Consider the following 23,142-nt stretch of genomic DNA (forward strand, 5'->3'; position numbering starts at 1 on the left):
GAACTGAAAGGACCTCAGAGATGGAGCATGGCTTCTCTGCTGGCTCAGATGGTAAAGAATATGCTTGCAATGCAGGAGACCCAGCTTTGATCCCTGGGTTGGGAAGCTTCCCCAGAGAAACGAATGGCAACCCACTCCAGTATTCTTGCCTGGAGAATTCCATGGACAGAGGATACAATTCATGGTGTCGCAAAAAGTCAGATACAACTGAGCAACTAACACAGCAAACAGCAGAGATGGAGCAGGAAATTAATTAGGTTACTAAATTGCTGAATAGCGTATAATGGTGGAGAGATAACATGCTTCTCTCTTGAAGCAATGTATTTCTCACCGCTTTGAAGAAGGAAAAATTAAGAAATTGTTTTGTCAGGATTTCCCTGCTGGTCTGCTGCTGCTGCTGCTAAGTCGCTTCAGTCGTGTCCAACTCTGTGCGACCCCATAGATGGCTGCCCACCAGGCTCCTCCACTGTGGGATTTTCCAGGCAAGAGTACTGGAGTGGGTTGCCATTGCCTTCTCCATCCCTGCTGGTCTAGTGGTTAAGAATCTACCTTCCAATGCAGGGGAAGCAGGTTTGATCCTTGGCTGAAGAACTAAGATCCCACATGCCCTGTGGCAACTATGCCCATGAACTGCAACTACTGAGCCCACCACCAGGGCAGCCCATGCTCCACAATGAACAGCTTGTGCACTCAATGAAGTTAAAGAAAAAGAAAAAGAAATTGTTTTCTCTGTTCTGTCTGTGAATGATACTGTGCTCACTATCCTTTGGAAATCCACCTGGTATTATGTCTACTTACTTCTTCTTTCTAGGTTGGGATGTATCCATTGTGGCAGACAGACTAGGGCAGCCCCCATGATCCTCGGCTTCTTGGGATTCACACCCTTTTATCCCCTTCCCCTGAGTAAAGGCAGAACTAATAGAATGCAGCAAAGATGACATGATATACATGGTTATGTGTATGTGATAACCTCACACATGACTGTAAACCATCTTGGTAATAGACCTCCTATAGTTTGCCTGGTCAGATATGGTTTAGCCCGGTCCACTGATTCAGAGTCTTACAAGGATCCAATCAAGTTATCAGCGGAAGCTTTGGTCTCATCTGAGGCTTGATTCTGGGGGAAGGGGCTGTTTGCAGCTGCTCTGGCTGTTGGCAGCCTCCAGTCCTTTGCATGCTCTTGGACTGAAGGCCTCTGTAGCTGGTTGTTGGCGGGAGACTACCTTGCTATGAGGTGCCCTCTAGAGGCACTCACAACGTGGCCGCTTGCTTCTTCAGAGCCAGCGAGGGAGAGTCTTTGGGTCATACTGTATACAACCAGAAGACTCAGTTATTTTAACTTGCTCCATCTAACTGGGGTGAATTTGCACCTGCAATTTATGTTAGGATTCTAAAACTTGTGACTGTGTTTACCTTGACAACATCAATATTAAATGCAGTTTTTTCATTATTTGCATAATCATATGGTTCAGGGGATTATGGAGTCCATTGACTCTTTTGTGAATTCAGACTAATCTATTGTGTAAGCAAGGAACCTGTATAAACTATTAAATCAGCCACCAACCTACCACTTGACCTTCCTTAGACCAGAGTGTCTGCCAAAGTAATAAATTTTACCTTGGAGGGATAAATCAATTTCACTGCCGTGTTCTATCTCCTACTTCCTTCCCTTCTTCTTTCCAAATGTTGCACAAAAATGTGATATTTGGGCACCAAATCTCTTGGATCCCATGATAACCTCCTTCTGTCTTCAGAAGTATGCTGCACACTGTGCCTACAATGATCTGCATTCTCGTCTGCATATGTTCCTCCCAGTGATGGTTTTGTTCATCCTGATTCCGTCAGTGATTAGCTTCACAAACACACAACTGACAGAAACCATAAAATGAAAGTGTCCATATTTTTAAATTAACGGAAAAAACGTTGACCACACCACCGATGAGAATTCCCTTTAGCTATTATGATATCCGATCTTAGCCTTGACAAAACTGTAAAGTCTAGGCATTCATTACTGGAGAGGTTCAAGATCCTTTATTTTAAAATCATCTTTCTGTGGAAACTGGTGTTGTTTCATCTTAGATGTATGGTGAACTGACAGAAGACCAATCAAGTCCAAAGTCAGATTCAGCGAGGGAAGTCTGCTTTAGATTTCCCCACTGAATTTTTAACCCAAGCTGCACTTCTGCTTGGAAATATTGTGAATGGTTTCATTTGCACCAGGATTACTGTAATTTTGCAAGGTAAATTTAACACTGTTAGATTAAGTAAAAATAAACAGCTGACAAACACAATTTACAGAGGTTAATGGAAAAGGTTCACGTGTATCCCCCTAAATCTTATAATTCCTTCAAAGAGTTGTTAACTTTTTTATTTTATTTTCATAATGTAGAACTCCTTCCTGACTTTCCACCATCTTTTCAATATTCCTGCTAAAATGTATAAACCCATCCTTTACTTACGTTCTTTGGACTATTCATTCCAGCAGCTCTGATATATTTTTTATTAGTTTAATACAACAATTCAAGTCAAAGGAACACAGTTCCCCACAATTTGATAGCACCTAGAACTTCTGTACTTTGTGAACAAAGATAGAATACTTTAGAAAATACCTACGAGGCATCGAGACTCAGATCCATGAAAGAAATAATATGCAGGCTTTTTTCACATCTTCCCTGAGGACTTTTGTTTGGGTTTCCTTTACATGATATACATTGAAATTCTTTGTAGATGACTGCAATAAAAAATGTATTTTCCTCCACTGGCAAAACCAGAAGAAACTGGCATATTACTTTTCCTCATGAGGTCTTTGACTTTCTCCCCTAATGCCTGTTAAGAGAGTCTACTGCTAATTTTAGATTAAGAGTACAGAGCTTTTCTGTTTCCATAAATGTTTTAATGCTTCATTCCCATAGACAGGCTATTTGGGGAGCTCTGTGAAGCTGTTTTTGAGAAGTAAAATATTTCCCCACAAAAAGAGAAGGGAGGTTTCCAGTGAACAATGAAAGCCTGGTGAGTGTACTTGGAGCTCCTTAGAAGAGTTCATTCTCACATGGAGAACGGTTTGCTCCCAGAAACTTATTCCCCACTTGCCAGTCATTTTCCTGCCAATGTCAACGCATGCACTTTTCAGCCACTTCAGTACACTGCGGCTCTCATATCCTGACCACCATGGACTTCCTTCTTCCTTTCTGCTACCTCAACGAGGTCATTCATTCCTTTCTCTCTCTCTCTCTTTTTTTAAAAGAAACCTTTTCCTCTCCATCTGTGCCTGGGATGCAGATACTCTTGCTTTTCCCTCATCAGTTCTGGCTGAGCTCATTGTTCAACCTATTGTTTCTCATGGATAGGGCTTTGCATTAGAAAACCATAATCTAATCACTAAACAAAAACAGGGAGTGGAATATTTTGTTTGCATTCAGAGGCTTTTCATTTACTTTTGTCATATTTTCTTTGTTTTGTTAACATCCATATTTTCAAACATCCATGTTAGTAAAGTCTGCTTTGAATTCGTCCATATTAACTATGGCTACCCACAATGAGACAGAGATTTTGTCTCTCCCTTAAATACCATCAGTTTGCTCTTTCCACTGCTTTTGCCCTGCTTCAGGTAGCTCCTCGAAATGAATTGGGAAATCGATTTGACTTTTTAACCTTTATGTGTAAAAACTCTTGTGGTATTCTTAATCGGGGTCACTGGTATGGTGTTTAAAGTTACCCTTATTTTTCCATAAAACAAAATCATTTGCCTCAAATCTTTTTATTTGTATTCATGTCTTATTTTAATTGAGGTATAATTGATATTTAACATTATATTAGTTGATATTTGTGTGTATTGGGAAATAATCGCCACAATCAGTCTAGTTAACAATCTGCCAACATTCATAATTACAGAAAATTTTCCTTCTTGAGATGAAGACTTTAAAGATTTACTCTCTTAGCAACTTTCACATATGCAATATGGTATTAAGGTGCAATAAGATGCACAGATACAATAAGCTATCTGGGCTTCCCTGATAGCTCAGTTGCTAAAGAATCTGCCTGCAATGCAGGAGACCACAGTTTGATTCCTGGAATGGGAAGTTCACCTGGAGAAGGAATAGGCTACCCACTCTAGTATTCTTGGGCTTCCCTGGTGGCTCAGAAGGTAAAGAATCTGCCTGCAATGTGGAAGACCTGGATTCTATCCTTGGGTTGGGAAGATCCCCTGGCGGAGGGCATGGCAACCCACTCCAGCATTCTTGCCTGAGAATCTCCATGAACAGAGGAGCCTGGCAGGCTACAGTCCATGAAGTCACAAAGAGTCAGACATGACTGAGTGACTAAGCACAGCACATTATTAACTCTAGTCACCAAGCTGTAATCTCAAATTCTTTTAAGAGGGTGGGATATTAATAAACAAAATAATTCTGTAGACTGAGGCTTCTTATCCTTTAGTGAGCATGAGAATTATCTGGAGTTAAAACACGGATTTCTGGGCCCAGCCACGGAGACTTTGATCACAAAGTGCCACTGCTTCTCAGTGTTACCAGCGGAAACCAATATAAAGAGAAGCTAGTTGAAGTGTTAAGTGTATAATCATTGACAGATGATAGATAATAGAATCCTATGAATCCTATGTTACTACTTACTATTTAAATAATAGCAGTTTTAAAAACTCTATCCCTTAATAAGTTTTAAAGCATGGCATATACAGTATAAACGTAAAAAAAAAAAGCACAAAATATGTATATCAGAAATTAAACTGTTCCTTCTTTCCAGATCTCCACACCCACTTTGAAGAATCAAGCATGTTTAATATCTTGTTAGAGTACGTGCACTTAACATTTTGAAGGAAGCTGGGAACTGCCCTCTATCAAATAGTTTATGCCAGTTTATACTTCCATCTACTATTATATGGATGCTTATTTCTCCACACTTCAATGGTATCGAATATCCAAAATTTTGATCTGCCAATCTGACATGTAAAAAATGACATCTAATCTTTATTTTACTTTGTGTTGCATTAAATTGTGGCAGAAATTAAACAACTTTGAGTAGCAAGACTGTGGGCAATCTATTAATTTTGTGCAAAAGCTGATTGGTTTTTAAATTTGACTTCATACTTTCATCCAAGCAAAAGTATCTGCTTTTCTTGTTCACCTTTGGTTGAATCTTGCTTCGAAAAGTGCTGCGTCACCTCCTTTTGAACATAAAGAAACAACTATGGTAACTCTCCTTGTCTGCCCTTTTCCTCCTTTCCCCCAGGAAATTTGATCTTTTTTTTTTTTTTCGGACAATCTTTTGAAAAACGAAGGCTTAGATGTAGATTTTTTTATGGTCTGTATAGAAAATAATACATCTCCAAACCCAAGCCCTGCTTATGGAAAATGACAGCTGACAGCTAAACGGAGGTTATAGGAAATCAAAGAAAATGTTCACTACGGTGCAACGCACCAAAGCTGAATTTTCCTTAAATTGTTATTGATGCTCACTTGAAAAACACACACACACACACACACACACACACACCCCTAAGACTGCTTTTTGAAATCAAATGTATTTCCTGCCTTCTTCTTTCCTCTGGACTCTTACCACCAGCCTATTTATAGCCCAGGAAAGGAAAAAGCACCGCTGGAGGCAGGAAAACTAAGTCCAGAAAGAATAGGAGGAAGTGTGCCTGCCATTTAGCCAAACAACCTTTAATTCATTGAGCTCAAAGCTTAGCGGCTTCGCTGTTGTCGTGAGGCGTAAACAGCTTGCAAATTAGAATTTTTTTCTCTCCCCACGTTTGCACTGGATTTGGGCAATGGAGATGAAGGCAGCATTTTAGAAGAGAGAACAGAAATCTCTAGGTGTTTAGACACGTGAAAGAGGAACTGGTAAGGGGTTGGTGAAGCAGACAGGAGAGGATGAGCTGGAAATGATTCCGTGCCTGCGAGTTAAGGTAAGCGTTCTTTTCAAGACAGTCTGCTGTTGTGTCTGCATGCATATCAGGTGCTATGGAGATTAGCCCTGGATGGTGTGTATAATTTGAGGGCAGAGTCTCTTGACGAGCTCATGAGCTTTGCTTTTATCGCTGAAGAAATGGGGAAATTTCTTTCAGCCTTAGTTGTGACATCTTCAGTTTTTAACAATAATATTTTTAAATAGTTGTTTCTTTAAAATAGTTTTGTCTCCACTAAGTTTTCTTTGGTTTCTTTGTCACCAGAGGATTAAATAGTATAAATAACTTCACTGAAGGTCATTTTTGAAAAATCATTTCTTGAAATTTGTCAGTTTTTCTATCTTTTTCAAAGTACCTATTAATATTCCACATATCAATTTTTGAATCAATACTGGTTTTAGAATACATTGAACAGAGAGGCCCTCAAGCAAAAGTGGTCTATTTTAGAAAAGTTATTTTAACTAAAATTTAAATTTTGTATAACATTCAGTGAAGATTGAATTTTTTAATGCAAAGCTTTTCCTAAACATGAATTTTCAGACTAAGGAAAACCCTCTAAAAGCATAAAACAAACCAGCACTTAACAGCTCCAGTGATAGAGACTGTTCACAATAATTACTTACATTTAAATTATTATTTCAAAATATTCATTCAACATATATTTTCTGAGTGACCTGAAAAATTGTTCCTGGGTTTGGAAGTGGAAAGGTCAAAAGGGAATGGATTATATCCAAGAGCAGCTGATGCCGCCCACAAAAACTTGGAAAGCTCCTAGGGACATTCCAACTCTTTTAACATTTTTTTGCCATCACACAAGTACGTTTGTTTAGATGATCCACTGTATTTGCATCCCCCACTGATTATATTCACATTTGTGTCCTGGAAAAACTTGATTAATGTTTCTATGATGGCAAACAAAGGAATAAGGTTCTGGTGGTTTATTGAAAAGGAAAAGCAGAAGGAAATGTGTTGCTGTTATTTTGGTTTATCCCCGTTTGAGATTGGTATGTTTAGAATCTGTCTTAAGAAGATAGCAAAACTGGAAGCCAGAAAAGCTGAGCCAGCCAGATTGAGACTAATGCAGGAGGCCAAGGCTGAGTTCTGTCTCGATGTGGATTTTATTGCCTGTTCTCCTTCCTGGAAGAATTTAAGGGTTATTTTCTTCTGATTAGAAAATTATAATTCATTCCATGGAAATAGCAAAGTATAATATCCTTGAGTAGAAAGAGCAATGTTTCTTACTTAAAGCTAGGTAGTAAAAAATAGAGGGAAATAAAATTAATCTGGACAAATATGATGAGTCTGAAGAAACAGAACAAACTCTTAGCCCTTGTTTCCAGGACTCTCTAATTCTGCAAAGTCCTGAATTCAGTGCTGAATCCATTTTATTATTTCCGCAAAATAAAGTCTAAGGTAACCTAATTAATTGCCATTCCATGTGGGTCTAGTGATAGAAACACTGCTTACAGTGATTCTGATTTCTCTGTGTATGTTGAACTTTTTCCTCTTGCAATTTCAAAACAACATTCTCATTTGTCGTATTCGTATGTTTACATTATGAGAAGAAAATTGTTATAAAGACTGTTGAAGGCTTAAATAATAAAACTATGAGCTATGTATTTTATTCTAAGAATATGTATCTTTTCCAATTTTAAAAGTTCTGTTTTTGGTCATTAGTTTCTGGATGCCCATAGATGCTTATAAATGTATCCATGAAGTGCCAGTTATTTAAAATAGATTTCTTGAGAATTGCTTAATAGTTTCACCATTTTCTACATGTATTCTCAAGTTCCTGAGATTATAGTACATTATTGTTGTTGTTGTTTACTCACTAAGTCATGTCCCACTGCGACCACATGGACTGTAACCTACAAAACTCTGCTCCTGGGATTTCCCGGACAAGAATACTGGAGCGGGTTGCCATTTCCTTCTCCAGGGGATCTTCCCTACCTGGGGATTGAACTCGCATCTCCTGCATTGCAGGCAGATTCTTTACTGCTGAGCCACCAGGGAAGCCCATAGTACATTACTAGAGTTAGCTAATTTTGAAAAATAAAAAAAAAAAAAACAAAAGCAACTTTTTTAGCTTCTCTATTAATTAAAAGCCATTTACTTCTTGGCTTCCAGCATAACTCCTACAACTACTATGTGTTTACAGGTTACACAGTATAGCCACAACTTGACACTCATTGAAATATACATGAGATCAGATTGCTGAAGAGGTAGAGTGGAGTTTAAAGAAATGTAGATTTCGCAAAATCTACAATTTGTAATCCACAACTTGTAGGATGTATTGAAGGAGGACATGGGGAGAAGTGCCCCATGCCAGGCAGCCATACCCACCTGGCCTGATGCTGTGGGAGCAAGGGGAGCTGCAAATTGATTTTCATGGGTCTATGAGCACCTTAAATCCAGATTAGTGACCTCTGGAGGTTCTTTTTCTCCTATACTCTTATCCCTTCACATCCTATATTACAGATCAGCAGTAGCACCACCAAAGCATATTTATTAAGTTCTTCTACTTATAATCTCTACCTTTGATAAACTCAACATTAACTTGGAGAGTTGGAATTATACAGAACACAAGGCATCCTATATATGGAACCAAATGAATGATGTGGATGATTACAAGTTCTGATCCTGGCAGGCTTCTTGGAGGGAAGAAGTTGAGCTCAGACTTGAAGGGCAGATCTGATGGGTATGGCTAGAGATAAAAGCCTCCAAGATAAGAATGGAACCGTGTGCATGGGAAGGGATAGGAGAGTACTTGGGCTGCCAAATGAAATACAGGATTCCCACTGAAATGTGAATTTCAGATAAACGCCATATACTTTTCCTAGTAAGAGTATGTGCATGAGGTCTGTTGATTGAGCTATACAAAATATATTTGTTGTAGATCTGGTTCACATTTAACTGGGAGTCCTGTGTTTTTTATTTCCAAATCTGGTCACCCTACCAGGGAACTCTGTGTCAAGCAGCTTGATAGAAGCAGAAGCAATGCACATATGGAAAAAGTGAAAAGTGTCTGGAGGAGATTGAGGTCAGACTGCGGTGGGACAATAACGCTAGACTAAGGAATTTAGAATCTAATTTGAAGACACTGAGGAGACGCTGAGGGTTTTGAAATGGGAAATGACATCAATAAGATCTGGTCATTCAAGGCAGGACCTGCTGGGGCAGAGAGAAAAGCTCACCGAGGTCTGGGTGCTGGTGACAAGAGAGAGAAAGAAACCAGTCAGATGAAGACACGTTAGAGAACAAATCCACGTGTCTTGTAAACTAATTGAGTATGGATCTGGGAGGAGAGGAAGTGTTAGAAAGGATATTATGTTTAATTTAGAGTCCATTCAGAGAAATAGTCCGAGATAGCAGCAGGTCAGGGAATTGGTGAGGGAGGCAAGGATTTTGGTCTCAGACATTAAATTTGAGGCAATGATGGGATAATCAGGTAGAAATAGATAATCAGGTAAAATACATAATCAGGTGGAAATGGGAAATAGCTTAGAAGAAAGGTTAAGGCTGGAAAGATTGATAAAGCCAACACTGATGGAGATTTTCTTGATGCCAAGCTTTTTTTTTTTTTTTTTATATCCATTCTCAATTTAATGCTCACAACTACCTCCTATGAGCAGATTCCACTGCCAGCCACATTGTACAAATGAGAACACTGAGGCTCAGAGAGGTTAAGTGACTTGTCCACGATTGCCTGGTTAGAGACAGAAAATGGAACCCAGGTGTCCATATGCTCAAAGCCATGTTCCCGCTCATTCCCATGGAGAATGTTGAGTATCTTCTGTGGATTCACTTCCTCCGTCTACAAAAATCTAAAGGCACAGGTGTTCATGCTGTAACCCAAATCTTCTTCTTTTTAAAAAATTTATTTATTTATTTTAATTGGAGGACAGTCACTTCACAACACTGTGGTGGCCCCTGCCACACATCAACACGGATCAACTAGATGCCTGGTCTTTGTACCTCACTGTGGTAGCCCTCAGAATTCTGCACCTTTTAATCCCGCTGAGGAAAAGAGAATAGTTTATACACAGAAAATTTCCCATTTATTTATTTGTATATTTATTACGCAAATTGTTTTTCCCTTCAGCGCCTTGTTTTTAGATTGTTCCTCGGTTATTTGGTGAAATAAAAATTACCATGAAGAGAAAACAGGACCGAGGGTGTTAAACTCCTCTCCCTGTCTCTGGCTGCCCTCTAGTGGCAGAACCAGGTTACAACGCTTAGCTCCGGTCTGGGAACCTTGCGGCTGCTACTACTGCTAAGTTGCTTCAGCCGTGTCCGCCTCTGTGCGACCCCATAGAGGGCAGCCCACCAGGCTCCCCCGTCCCTGGGATTCTCCAGGCAAGAACGCTGGAGTGGGTTGCCATTTCCTTCTCCAAGGCATGAAAGTGAAACGTGAAAGTGAAGTCGCTCAGTCGTGTTCGACTCTTTGCGACCCCATGGACTGCAGCCTACCAGGCTCCTCCGTCCGTGGGATTTGCCAGGCAAGGGTACTGGAGTGGGGTGCCATTGCCTTCTCCGCTGGGAACCTTAGTTCCTTAGGAAACCAAGTCAGAGTCAGCAGAAACATCTGTGGGCTCCTAAAAGGTTTGGAGGCTAGTTGTGCTAAGAGATTCTGGAAATGGACTTCATAGAGTTACTTACACCCTTCCAGATGGCTGGCTTGAAGGGTATCCCGTTCTGGATTTATTAAACTTGGTAATCATTAAAGGTATTTCACTTGTTTATCCTGTTAGGAAAGTAAAAGCTGAAAGTCTCTCAGCTGTGTCTGACTCTTTGAGACTCCATTGACTGTAGCCTGCGGGGCTCCTCTGTCCATGACATTCTCCAGGCCAGAATACTGGAGTGGGTCGCCATCCCCTTTTCCAGAGGATCTTCCTAACCCGGGGATCCTACCAGGGTCTCCTGCATTGCAGGCAGATTCTTTACCATCTGAGCCACCATCAAGTTTGGTTATGAAATTTTTAATATGCAGTTGTGCCTTGATTGTTAAGAAAATTTCCTAGACTTTTTATTTTAAATGTTTATTTAAAAATACACCATATATTTTCTATTAAAATATAGTCTATCTTTTAGGAATGTATCCTAAGGAAATATTCATATATTGAGACCAAAATGTATGTAAAAGAAAGTTTGTCTACTTGAAACAGAGAAGTTTTGGAAAATATACAAAGTTAGGGAATTGACAAATAATAGTCCACAATATGGAATTACAAATACCCATTAAATTACATTAAAATATTTAATGGCAATGGTAACTGTTTAAAGTAAATGTATATATGAAAAAAGAAAAGACAAAAGTGTTATATTCATGGCATGATCCCATTTTCTTACAAATTATAAATGTATATATGAAAAAGAATTAAGAACTAAAAATCGATATACTAAACTGTTAGCAGTAAGAATCTCTGGTCAGGGGGGGTAATGGTGATTTTCATTTTCTGCTTTCTCTCTGGGATAAGCACGCACTACTTTTATAATCAGGTATGAAAACCGATATGTTTTGAAACAGTGGAGAACTAAGTCCCGATGCTCTAATTTCTTGCTTTCATGACTGACAATCAGGTTTGTGCTAATTCAGCCCCGTTTAGGCTTCTCTGCCCAGTAAGGAGCTGTATCCTGTTTGTGACAGCATAATTCATTGTAATGGAAAAGATTATGATGCACTAGTCTGGTCTATGACTTCACTGTATTCACTGGCAACAGGAAACACAGACAGACACTTGTTTTTTTTCATAATTGTTTTAGCAATAATTGACAATTGGAGGAAATGAATGGCAGAAAACAATTATGGGCAGACAAGACGGTCAGCAAATCAGACTGGGAAATGCAATGGAGCCCGTCGTAGTTCTATTCGTGCAACAATTTCAGAACATTACAAAGATATTATTGTTTTGTTTTCAACCTACTTCTGAAATCACTATTGTTTTTAGTAGCAGTTACACAACTCTTTGCTGGCAGCAATAACCCCCAATGTGTTTTAAATTCAGTAAACTGGTAATCGCACGTCAGGGATTTGGGACTGTATTTTTTATCTATGTTGATGTTCAGGATCAGTGTGAACTCCTCAGTGTACACCATGTGTCCAGTTATAGTACTGCTATAATAATAACTAGCCCCCTGTTGCCCATACACAGGATGTGAAAAGCTTTATTTTCCAGTAAAATTTAGAAAATCAAATTCATGCTTCTATTTTCTGTGAAAAGATCGCTTGTCTTTGTTTTAGCAGCAATGGTGAGGGAAACAACAAAAAGTCAAAACAAATGAATTCATGATTCACTGTCTTGTTTCCGTGCTGTGAAATGAGTACGATTAACAGCAACTGAGATGAAAATGGATGTGTTATCAACTGGGAAAGAGTTTAAGTAAGGCAGGTATTACATACACCACAGTGACATTTCTCTGAACCAGTGGCTCGTGTAGCTAGACATGACTTAACTGTCCTGCTGGGTATTATTAAATGTTTGGATGTAAAAACTAAACATGAAGGAGCTGCTTTAACCTTTACTCCTTTACTGTTCTCCTCTAATTAGTCTGATTTGGAGTAAAATTCTGCAGCAGCTCTGACCTCCAGTCTGAAAGGCCAATTATTGGCCATGTGACTTAATGAGGAAGCCTCTAGACCAAACGCTGTCCACTAGAAATATAAAGTGAGCCACAAGTGTGGGCCACGTGTGTCAGTTTATATTTTCTAGTGGCCACATTAAGAATTTAAAGAGAGTCAGGTCAAAATTAATTTTAGGAATCTCGTTTGTTGAACCCATTATATCCAAAACATCATCATTTTGACTTGCAATCAATATAAAAGATTAGTAACGAGACATCTTACCTTCTTCTTCTTTGGTACCAAGTCTTTGAAATCCAGGGTGTATTTCATGCTTGCTACCACTCTCGGTTCAGATGGGCCTTATTTCACGTGCTCAGTGGCTTCAGGTGCCTTGTGGCTACTGTATGTAGTGGGCAGTGCGAATCTCAACAGCAGAGCTTCCATGGCTTCATAAATGGCATGTGAATTTTGGACTGTGAGATTCCGCTATCTGTTCAGGACTCATGGTCTTCTCCATTCTGATGCACTCATTAGGCCAATCTTACATGTATCAGCTAAAACTGAATAACTGAAAATCAAGCAAAGGATTGACAGTTTCTGAGTTTTGTCCTCTTAGAACAATCCAACTGCTTGTTGCATCAGCTGGAATGCTGCATAACTATGGATTCCTCAATTGAGAATAAGGGTGAGAGGTTTTAAAAAACTCTCAGACTTTGAAATCTGGATTATGTGATTATAAGGAACTTTATTCATCATGATGTTTCCAAGTGAATTTAGGCATGTGAACAGATGACATTACACAGCTTAAACTTCTAGAAAGCATTATAGATATTAATAATGTGTACAACAGTACAAAGAAAGAAATCTTTAGCAGTTATCATACGCACACATACACAGACTTCTACCATTGTGACCATTTCTGATGTCTTTTCTGCATTCTGCATTGTCTTATTTGAAGGGGAGGAAGTATGCTTAAATAATCTTGTATAGCTACTATGCCCTGGGGACTCTCATGCCAGTCAGCTGGAGTGATAAAGATAGCTCTGTGTGCTAAGTATGGAGATGCAAAAATAGAACTGATGGAAGTGGATAAAACTAAAAGACATTGTAGTTTCTTAAGGCCCCACCAACGTCAGAGACCTGGAAACAAGGCCTTCTGAAGTCCTGGCAAGGAGTCAGTCAACTGAAACAATCATATTTTAGGTTCATTGCTTATTCCATGAAGGTTTGGTTATGGAGCTAGATTTAAAACAATCAGAAAATTCTAAAATCACAATAAAAAATATAATTTAAAATATAAATAGTAACCATCCATTGCATGGTATATAAATCAGAAGTGTTTCAAAAGCGTATTTTTAAAGAATGTTCTTGGTTCCCTGAATTGACTTCCCATTTTTCCCAAAGAAACAAAGTTATAAAGAGTGATTGGTATGTGCACCTAAAATATCATATGCTTACAGTGAAATCATTACAATGTATTTAGAATGTACTACATTAAATTATTGTGCTTTAATTATAATTTATTATAAATGTGCATTATTACTCCAATGCATTTACAATGAAATATAATTATTAACGTTTTGTTTCTACATTAATACATTATACCATACAGCACTATGTAGGCAATTATATTAATACATTAATAATATATTAATAATTAACCCAAACTGGGCTTTCCAGGTGGCACTAGTGGTAAAGAACCCGCCTGTCAATGCAGGAGACATAAGAGATGTAGGTTCGATCCCTGAGTCAGGAAGACCCCCTGGAGAAGGACATGGCAGCCCACTCCAGTGTTCTTGCCTGGAGAATCCCATGGACAGAGGAACCTGGTGGGCTGCAGTCAGTAGGGTTGCAAAGAGTCGGACGTGACTAAAGCAACTTAGCATGCAAACAGAAAAATAGCATATCGAATCAATTTACAATCTCCATCTACTCAAAGCAAAAGCACTGACGGAGAATCTAGGAAGTGCCGGGTGCTCTGTCAGGTACCAGGACAAGCATAAAAGATAAACTGTATTTATTTTGTTTGTCATTGTCAGTGGGACAGAAGCTTCACTAGAGAAGAATGAGGAAATAGATGGAATTCTTTCCTACAGGGACAGCCTTGTTATCTGTGTTAGTCCTAGGTGGAGAAGACCTTTTCATTTCTGTGTCTAATTTTAACTTCTTAACTTTGGATTTGCCTGTTTTTTTTTTTTTTTTCCCATCCTTAGGACCAAGTATCTCTCTTCAGGGTGTAGCCACAATTAGGAGCTTTTTCGATCCCCATATAGGGCGTGATTTTCCTAAGTCACATTTGGCAGAGAGGTAGAAAAGACGAAGGTGAGAGAAAGGTTGTGGTGAAAGAGAACACTGGGCCACATGAGAAAGAGCGTTCGCCAAACTGGCTCGGTTCTGCTTGCGGGGGGTTGGGGGGGTGGGGGAAGGCAGGGCACAGGGGAACCAGGATTTGGATCATTCTGTGAATTTTCCTCTGCAGCTTCCAGAAGGGGAAAAGGAGGGGTGGAGGCCTGTGCAACTGACCTTTGCGTGTAGAGCGTACTTTGCAAGCCAGGGTTTTGTATCTTGGTGAGCGCCATAAACTGTTGGATTCTGTAGTACAGCCATTGCTTTTGCTCATCACTAGTGAATGAGAAGCGGGTCCAAGGTCAGGGATTAACTGGCCTTTAGGCGAAGTCAAGAAGCCTGGGACGAGTGGGGCCACTGATTGAGCTCACAAACCAGCAAGAGAATTCAGGGACGTACAGATGAGTTGAGATTACCCCGTTCCTCCCTTCCCATCACCACTGCTTCTGTGTTTGCTCCTTTCCCCTTATTCAAGGGCTCACTCCAGGGGACTTCCCTGGCAGTCCAGCGGTTAAGGCTTCGCCTTCTGACGCGGGGTGCAGGCTTGATTCCTGGTCGGGGAGCTAAGATCTCACATACCTAGGGGCCGAGAAACGGAAACATAAGCAACAGAGCAATATTATAACTAATTCAATAAAGACTTTAAAAATGCTCCACATCAAAAAAAAAAGTCTTTAAAAAAAGTGGGTGGGGGGACTCTCTTGAGCTGACTTCCTTTCCTCAGAGTCTCCTATCCACAGGGGATTGGTTACAAGACCCCTCTGAAGTACCTCAAGTCCTTTATGTAAGATGGCATAGAGTTTGCATTTAATGTAAACATCCTCCACTTTAAATCAACACCTACAGATCTTGTAATACCTAATACAGTGGGTGTGCTGGGGAAGTAGTTGTTGGTTTGTGGCAAATTCAAGTTTTGCTTTTTGGAGCCTTCTGAAAAAGTTTTTTTGAACCCACAGATACAGCGTAACTGACCGACTATAATCTGTCTTGGGGGTTGTTGTGACTTTATTGAATCAACATTTGTTAAGTAGAACCCCAGGTGTAGGATGGTAAGCAAAACACAAGACCATAAGAGAAACTGAAATAAAGGTTTATCGTCAAGATGTACATGGCAGGCCTGAAGGGAGGGGTCAAGGAAAGGGGCAGGCTCACGACCTGGGGCACAAGCTTTTATTAGGGTGGAGTCCATGGGTGGACTGCTTTGAGGTTCCTGAGCTAAGCTCAGTCCAAACCCCAAAGGCAGGATTTTGGTAAGTTCCATGGGGTGTCTTAACTTAGTGACATGGGGGAAGGCTCTTGGAGGTTGGGGAGACTGTTGATCACAGGGGTTATTGGGGAAGTCACATGGGCTTCCTTGATAGCTCAGTTGGTAAAGAATCCACCTGCAATGCAGGAGACCCTGGTTCGATTCCTGGGTTGGGAAGATCCCCTGGAGAAGGGATAGGCAATCCACTCCAGTATTCTTGGGCTTCTCTTGTGGCTCAGCTGGTAAAGAATCCACCTGCAATGCAGGAGACCTGGGTTCGATCCTTGGGTTGGGAAGATCCCCTGGAGAAGGGAAAGGCTACCCACTCCAGTATTCTGGCTTGGAGAATTCCATGGACTATATAGCCCATGGGGTCAAAAAGAGTCGGACACGACTGAGCGACTTTCACACTTACCAGGAAGTTACATTTGCCTGTGGCTCTTTTGGCTGTTTTCTAGGGCACACCCTTGCGTGGGGGGCTAGTGTGAATTTAAGGCACCCTGCAGGCCTCTTTAGCCAAACAAAATAGATGCCAAGGCAGCAATACCATGGAGTAGCTTAGGTGAACACTTGGCAGAGGACAACACACCGCCTGGGATCTTAGCCAAGTTACAATGAACAGAAATACATTCAAAATAAGCTCTATTGGTTGTAAGAAAAAAATATACCTCACAGAAGCACAAGAAATGAAGCTGAGGCTGCCGGGGGCCTCCACCCAGAAACCAGCTGACCAGGGGCCTGGGACCCGACAGGAGAGCTTGACGGTTCCAAACCTCCAGTCCTTCTGGAAGGTTCTGCTTCTCTCTCCCTCTGTCTCTCTCTGTCTCTGACTCGCTCGCTCTCTCTTTCCAGCTTTCCCTGTCTCACCAAGCACAGGGAGAAAGAGGATGTCCATCTGTGTGAACGTCCTTTGAATGTTCAAGCGCTGGTAGTTCTAAATTCCAGACTCTCTTGTAAAAAAATCTGATGATCCAACTGGCCTATACTTGCCTCAGGTGTCAATCCCTTCTCCAGTCATTTATGGCCTTGGGAGTGGAGGTCACTAGACTAATCCTGCGGATGGGGGCAGTTTTCAGCAAAAAGGGGCTTGAGCTGGTATGCCCCAAAGCTGTTACACCCCTGGCACTGAGGTGTAACAGGGCTCTTGACTTTTTTCTGACCTCTCTCTCTCTCAGGCCCTAACCAATGTGTCTCCTAATTTTCCGTGAAATTGCCATGTGTTTTTCCTCTCTGTAGACTTTCCTGTGCTGACCTGGCCAGTTAGGGTTATGCCACCCCTCTCCTTTCTCTCAATCCAAAGCGTCTGTTTCCAGACGCTGCACAGAATCGCTCGCTTTGATAAAACTATTACCAGTCTTCTGTGACCTCGCCCACTTTCAAAATACTGTAACACACGGTCTATTGTCTAATATATTTAATCACATGATGTTTACTGGTATTTCTTTCACTTATTCAGCTATTATTTGACTTTATAGTTAACTTTCCAGGAATTTCTTCTCTCTTCAAGCTAATTATGAATTCCTTGAGGTATGAGCCATGTTTTGTTTTTCCTTTTCTAAAACTCCCTCTGGAGTAGGTCAGTGTTCCGAGAAGCACAATTCACAGTAGCCAAAGAGTGGAAACAACTCAAGAGTCCACCAATAGATGAATGGATAAACATATAATGGTATAAATGTTTGATGGAATATTCTTCAGCCATAGGAAGGAATCAAGTTCTGGTATATACTACAACATGGATGTATGTTGAAAAAAAATATGCTAAGTGAAATAATCCAGGCACAAAAGGAGAAATATCATATAATTTCACTTAGGTTAAAATCTTGAAAAAAAAAAAAAAATCTTGAATAGGCCAATCATAGAGACAGAAAGAGATTGTTGGAGGCTGGGGACAGGAATGAGTGGAGAATTATTCCTTAATGGTTATAGAGTTTCTAATCAGGGTGCTAAAATATTTGTGGAAATAAATGGTGGTGGTTGCACGACATTGTGAGTGTGACAAATCCTACTGAACTGTAAACTTAAAAGTGGTTAGGGTCAGAGTAGCAATTTTTGTTCCATATGTCTTACCACTATTTAAAAATAATAACAATGCAATATACTGAAGTCAATGAGTTGTATGGTATGTGAATTATGTCTCAATAAAGCTATTTTTTATTAATACCCTCTGGGAACCAGATACTATGTATAATAGTGAGTGCTTAAGTAATACTTGTATCATTTGTTGTGAGTTAACATAACATTATCATTTGCAATGTGAGATTCATTAAGACACAAATTTACATGTGATAGAGAGCAGGTGTATTTCCTCAGTTATATATACACCAGATATAACACGATTGCTCTGCCCTTGGTGCTAAGGTAGGTGTTGAGACACATGTCAAGTGCTGTCCAGGTATGATTTAAGATCCTAAATTCTGTCAATCATTTTTACCTTTTGTGGAGTACCTGCTATAAGGGATTACACACCAATATATGAATTTTATGTTTGGTGAAAGAATAAAAATATTAACAAAGTATATAGTAATAGAATTTCCACTCATACATATATATTTTTCTCCAACCAAATATATATATTTTACCATCTCTAGGGATTCATTCTTTAGGGCTGAGACATTGTTTTCCAAATATCTGCTTTTAAGATGTAATATATTATAGAAGAAGTTGATTTGTGAACTAGGTTCCTGCTTCTCCATTCTCTGGTCATTGAATAAAGCTTGTATGGTTTCAATCTCAAAAAGAAAAAAAGACATATTAGACTATTGTATTGTTGGTAAGACGGAACATTGTGCAGCCATGGGAAAAGTCATGTTTTAGAGGAATATTTGATGACATTGGAATCTTTAAGAATATTGAATGATGTTAGAAATATTTAAAATACTTAAAGACTAAAAAGCTATCAGTTCAGTGCACTTAGTTGTGTCTGACTCTTTATGACCCCAGGGACTGCAGTAAGCCAGGCTTCCCTGTCCACCAACTCCCGGAACTTACTCAAACCCATGTCTATTGAGTCAGTGATGCCATCCAATCATCTCATCCTCTGTTGTCCCCTTCTCCTTCCACCTTCAATCTTTTCCAGCTTCAGGGTCTTTTCAAATGAGTCAGTTCTTTGCATCAGGTGGCCAAAGTATTGGAGTTTCAGCTTCAGCGTCAGTCCTTCCAATGAATATTCATGACTGATTTCCTTTAGGATGGACTGGTTGGATCTCCTTGCAGCCCAAGGGACTCTCAAGAGTCTTCTCCAACACCACAGTTCAAAAGCATCAATTCTTCAGTGCTCAGCTTTCTTTATGGTCCAACTCTCACATCCATACATGACCACTGGGAAAACCATAGCTTTGACTAGATGGACTTTTGTTGGCAAATAATGTCTCTGCTTTTTAATATGCTGTCTAGGTTGGTCATAACTTTTCTTCCAAGGAGCAAGCATCTTTTAATTTCATGGCTGCAGTCACCATCTGCAGTGACTTTGAAACCCCCCAAAATAAAGTCTCACTCTTTCCACTGTTTCCCCATCTATTTGCCATGAAGTGATGGGACCGGATGCCATGATCTTAGTTTTCTAACTGTTGAGTTTTAAGCCAGCTTTTTCACTCTACTTTTTCGCTTTCATCAAGAGCCTCTTTAGTTCTTCTTCGCTTTCTGCCATAAGTGTGGTGTCATCTGCATATCTGAGTTTATTGATACTTCTCCCAGCAATCTTGATTCCAGCTTGTGCTTCATCCAGCCCAGCGTTTCTCATGATGTACTCTGCATATAAGTTAAATAAGTAGGGTGACAATATACAGCCTTTCCCAATTTGGAACCAGTCTGTTGTTCCATGTCCAGTTCTAACTGTTGCTTCCTGACCTGCATACAGATTTCTTAGGAGGCAGGTCAGGTGGTCTGGTATTCCCATCTCGAGGACCTTTCCACAGTTTGTTGTGATCCACAGTCAAAGGCTTTGGCATAGTCAATGAAGCAGAAGTAGATATTTTTCTGGAACTCTGTTGCTTTTTCCATGATCCAGCGGATGTTGACAATTTGATCTCTGGTTCCTCTACATTTTCTAAATTCAGCTTGAACATCTGGAAGTTCACGGTTCATGTACTGTTGAAGCTTGGCTTGAAGAACTTTGAGCATTACTCTGCCTGTTATAAATTTTATAAAACACAGTAAAGGTATTTATTAGTTGCCTGTCTCTGTGTAACAAGTCATTCCCTAACCAAGTGCCTTAAGGGTGGGTTGCAATCAGGCATCAGATGAGGCTCCAGATATCCAAAGACCAGATGGGAACTTGAAGACCTACTTTTGAGGCTGGTCATCCCCATGGCTGAAAAGTTGGTATTTACTGTTGGCTGGGACCCCCAGGTCCTCTCCTGTGGGATTTCTCTGTGAACTGCTTGAATATCTTCATGACTTGGCATCTGACTTCTGAGTGAGAAATCCTTGACTAAGATGAAAGCCGAAATGCTTTTTATGACCTTGCCTTGGGGACTACACTGCACTATGGCTCTTGTATTCTAGTAGTTATGCAGGGCCAGCCCTGAGACAGTGTCAACAAGGACTACAGGTGGCACGTGAGGATCACTGGGGACCATCGATCGGCAGGTGACTGCAAATACACACTGAAATAAAAGTTTTAAGAATGGTTAGAATTGATCTTATTTTTGGAGGGAGCTTTACTTTAAAAAAATTTTATGGTGAAGATACACGAGTTTTGGAATCACACACATCCAAATCAATGCAAGTTATTTTTTCAAAACCATAACTATTCCAGTGAAGAAAAGCTCATCCCTGATGCCTTGGTATAAAGTTGGGTTATCTATGCTTTTCTTTCTCTGATATAATCCTGTAACTAAGCAAAGGAAAATAGATATGGAAAGAGGAGTAGTTTTGAAATATGGGGCACATGACTGGGAAGATGTGGCCAAAGTAGAGAGCCTGGGGTAAGCATAGCAGTACAGGGGCCCCAGAGCCAGAGAGACATCAAAGAGGGTTAAGAATATTATAAAGAGTGACAAGTACATTGAAAAGACCTTGAGCTTTCAGGTAAAGGTGGGTTTAGCATATACTTTTACTTACCTCTGCTTCCTTCTGAGAGCCTATTAAGACAAGATCAAAGGATTTGGGTTTCTTAAAGTCAGAAATACACTATGACAGTATTTTGGAAGCTGGAAAGTAGATGGTGACTAATTCAATAGTGGAAACCAGAAAATCAACCCAGTTTGCCCTGGTTGTGGTGGCGGTTTTAGTTGCTAAGTTATGTTCAACTCTTGCAACCCTGTGGACTGTAAGCCACCAGGCTCCTCTGTCCATGGGATTTCCCAGGCAACAATACTGGAGTGGGTTGCCATTTCCTTCTCCAAGGAATTTGTACTGGAGAACTCTTCAAAGACTTGAGAATTAGTGGCACCAAGTACTGTTAAAACTGTAGGTGAAGGTGAGACTAAAGGGAGGGAGACTGGTTGAAAATCTTTCTAGAAAACAGTTAGATTCCCAGGTCCTCTCCCCTGCTTTACACAGTGCCATGATACTGGAGGTTTACTCTCTCAAGAGGATAAAACATAGGTGTTTAGATTGCGGAACCCTGGTCTTGGGATGAGGTCCAGCTGCAGGTAGACACATTCTAGTTACAACCAGAGAATTATTTAAAAGTTGAAGCCCACCCTCTTCTCCCACTTGACTCCCGAACACAGTAGGCAAAGCAGAAAATATGATTGCTAATAGGTTCTGGGTTTTATATCTTAAGACTTGGCCAAAGAAAAAGAATGTTCTGGCTCCATGTCTGAAAAATATGGGGAAGGGACCTATTAGGTTAGGGAATCATCTGCCTGAATCAGGTGCTTACCCCTGAAACACTCCAATTTGGCCAAAGTGAGAGAGGTGCTATGACTGGCCCAGTTAGGATCACATGCCCATCCCTGGACCAGTGAACCTTGCTCAAGGATCAAGGAAGTTCCAAAGGTCAGAGGGCCAGGTGGGCTTGTTGTTGAAGAGGGTGACAGAGAATGGGCATATTAGACAGACAGTGTCCTGCTGCTGCTGCTGCTAAGTCGCTTCAGTCGTGTCCGACTCTGTGCGACCCCATGGACTGCAGCCCACCAGGCTTCTCCGTCCATGGGATTCTCCAGGCAACAGTACTGGAGTGGGTTGCCATTTCCTTCTCCAAGGCATGAAAGTGGAAAGTGAAAGTGAAAGTGAAGTCGCTCAGTCGTGTCCGACTCTTAGCGACCCCATGGACTGCAGCCTACAAGGCTCCTCCGTCCATGGGATTTTCCAGGCAACAGTACTGGAGTGGGGTGCCATTGCCTTCTCCTAGATGACAACTAAAACTTCTCAGCCTCCTCTGTAGGAGGTGATGTCATGTAAGGAAAGGACCACAGCTTAAAATTTTTAAGTAGCGAGAAATGAGTACACTTTACGTTTCTACAATACATTATGGGTTTTCAAAGTACTTTTTCTCTATATTTATTTCCTTTGTTTTCTTTGCTTCCAAGAAAAATCTGAGAGACAGATATTGCTATTCCCACTTTCTTGATAATTAAGGGGGACTCATCATGGTAAATGTGGTGGACTCACTCACTATACCTTAACTAGATGAAGGCAGAGCTGGTGTGAGAAATCCTGTCTTTTGATTCTTAGTCTTGAACAATTTATTTTTTAGCATCACAGCGATCAGCCCAACATCACAAACTCCTAGATGACTGAGCAGGGAAGGACATTTGGAGATGCTGTGTACCAGCAATAAACTGCAAGACTGTCCATAGTCTCCTATCATCTGACCCACAATTCCCCTGCACATCAACCCCAACAAGTGTAAAATCAACAGAGGCTGGGCGAGTACAGCCAAATGCACACAGCTTGAAGGAGCCACATGGCCTCCTTTTGGAACAAGACTAAACAATTAACTTCTGGGGAGAATTTTCCATCTGTTTTCCAGATAACAGTTAAAACTGATTAAAACCCAGTTTCAAAGATTCCATGAAAGGGTAGATGAGCTGTCCCTTCTGGCCTGGTTAAGTTTGGTTCACACTCCTCTGCAGAGTTCCAGCTCCACCACACGAGGAAGGCCACTTCTTTACCTTC

General features: G+C 40.5%; 1 protein-coding gene across 5 annotated transcripts in view; it reads left to right on the plus strand.

Annotated features, from left to right (window-relative positions):
* Positions 1 to 5,625: 5,625 nt before the first annotated feature.
* The window catches only part of RASGRP3 (RAS guanyl releasing protein 3), a 118,672-nt gene continuing 101,155 nt past the window's right edge, over positions 5,626 to 23,142 (plus strand). For all 5 annotated transcript variants that reach the window (XM_055539789.1, XM_055539782.1, XM_055539788.1 and 2 more), the window contains exon 1: positions 5,626 to 5,923. The gene's annotated coding sequence lies outside the window, so the exon portion shown is untranslated. The remainder of the gene's footprint in view (positions 5,924 to 23,142) is intronic.

This window comes from Bubalus kerabau, chromosome 11 (genome assembly GCF_029407905.1).
Source record: "Bubalus kerabau isolate K-KA32 ecotype Philippines breed swamp buffalo chromosome 11, PCC_UOA_SB_1v2, whole genome shotgun sequence".
Taxonomy (NCBI): domain Eukaryota; kingdom Metazoa; phylum Chordata; class Mammalia; order Artiodactyla; family Bovidae; genus Bubalus; species Bubalus kerabau.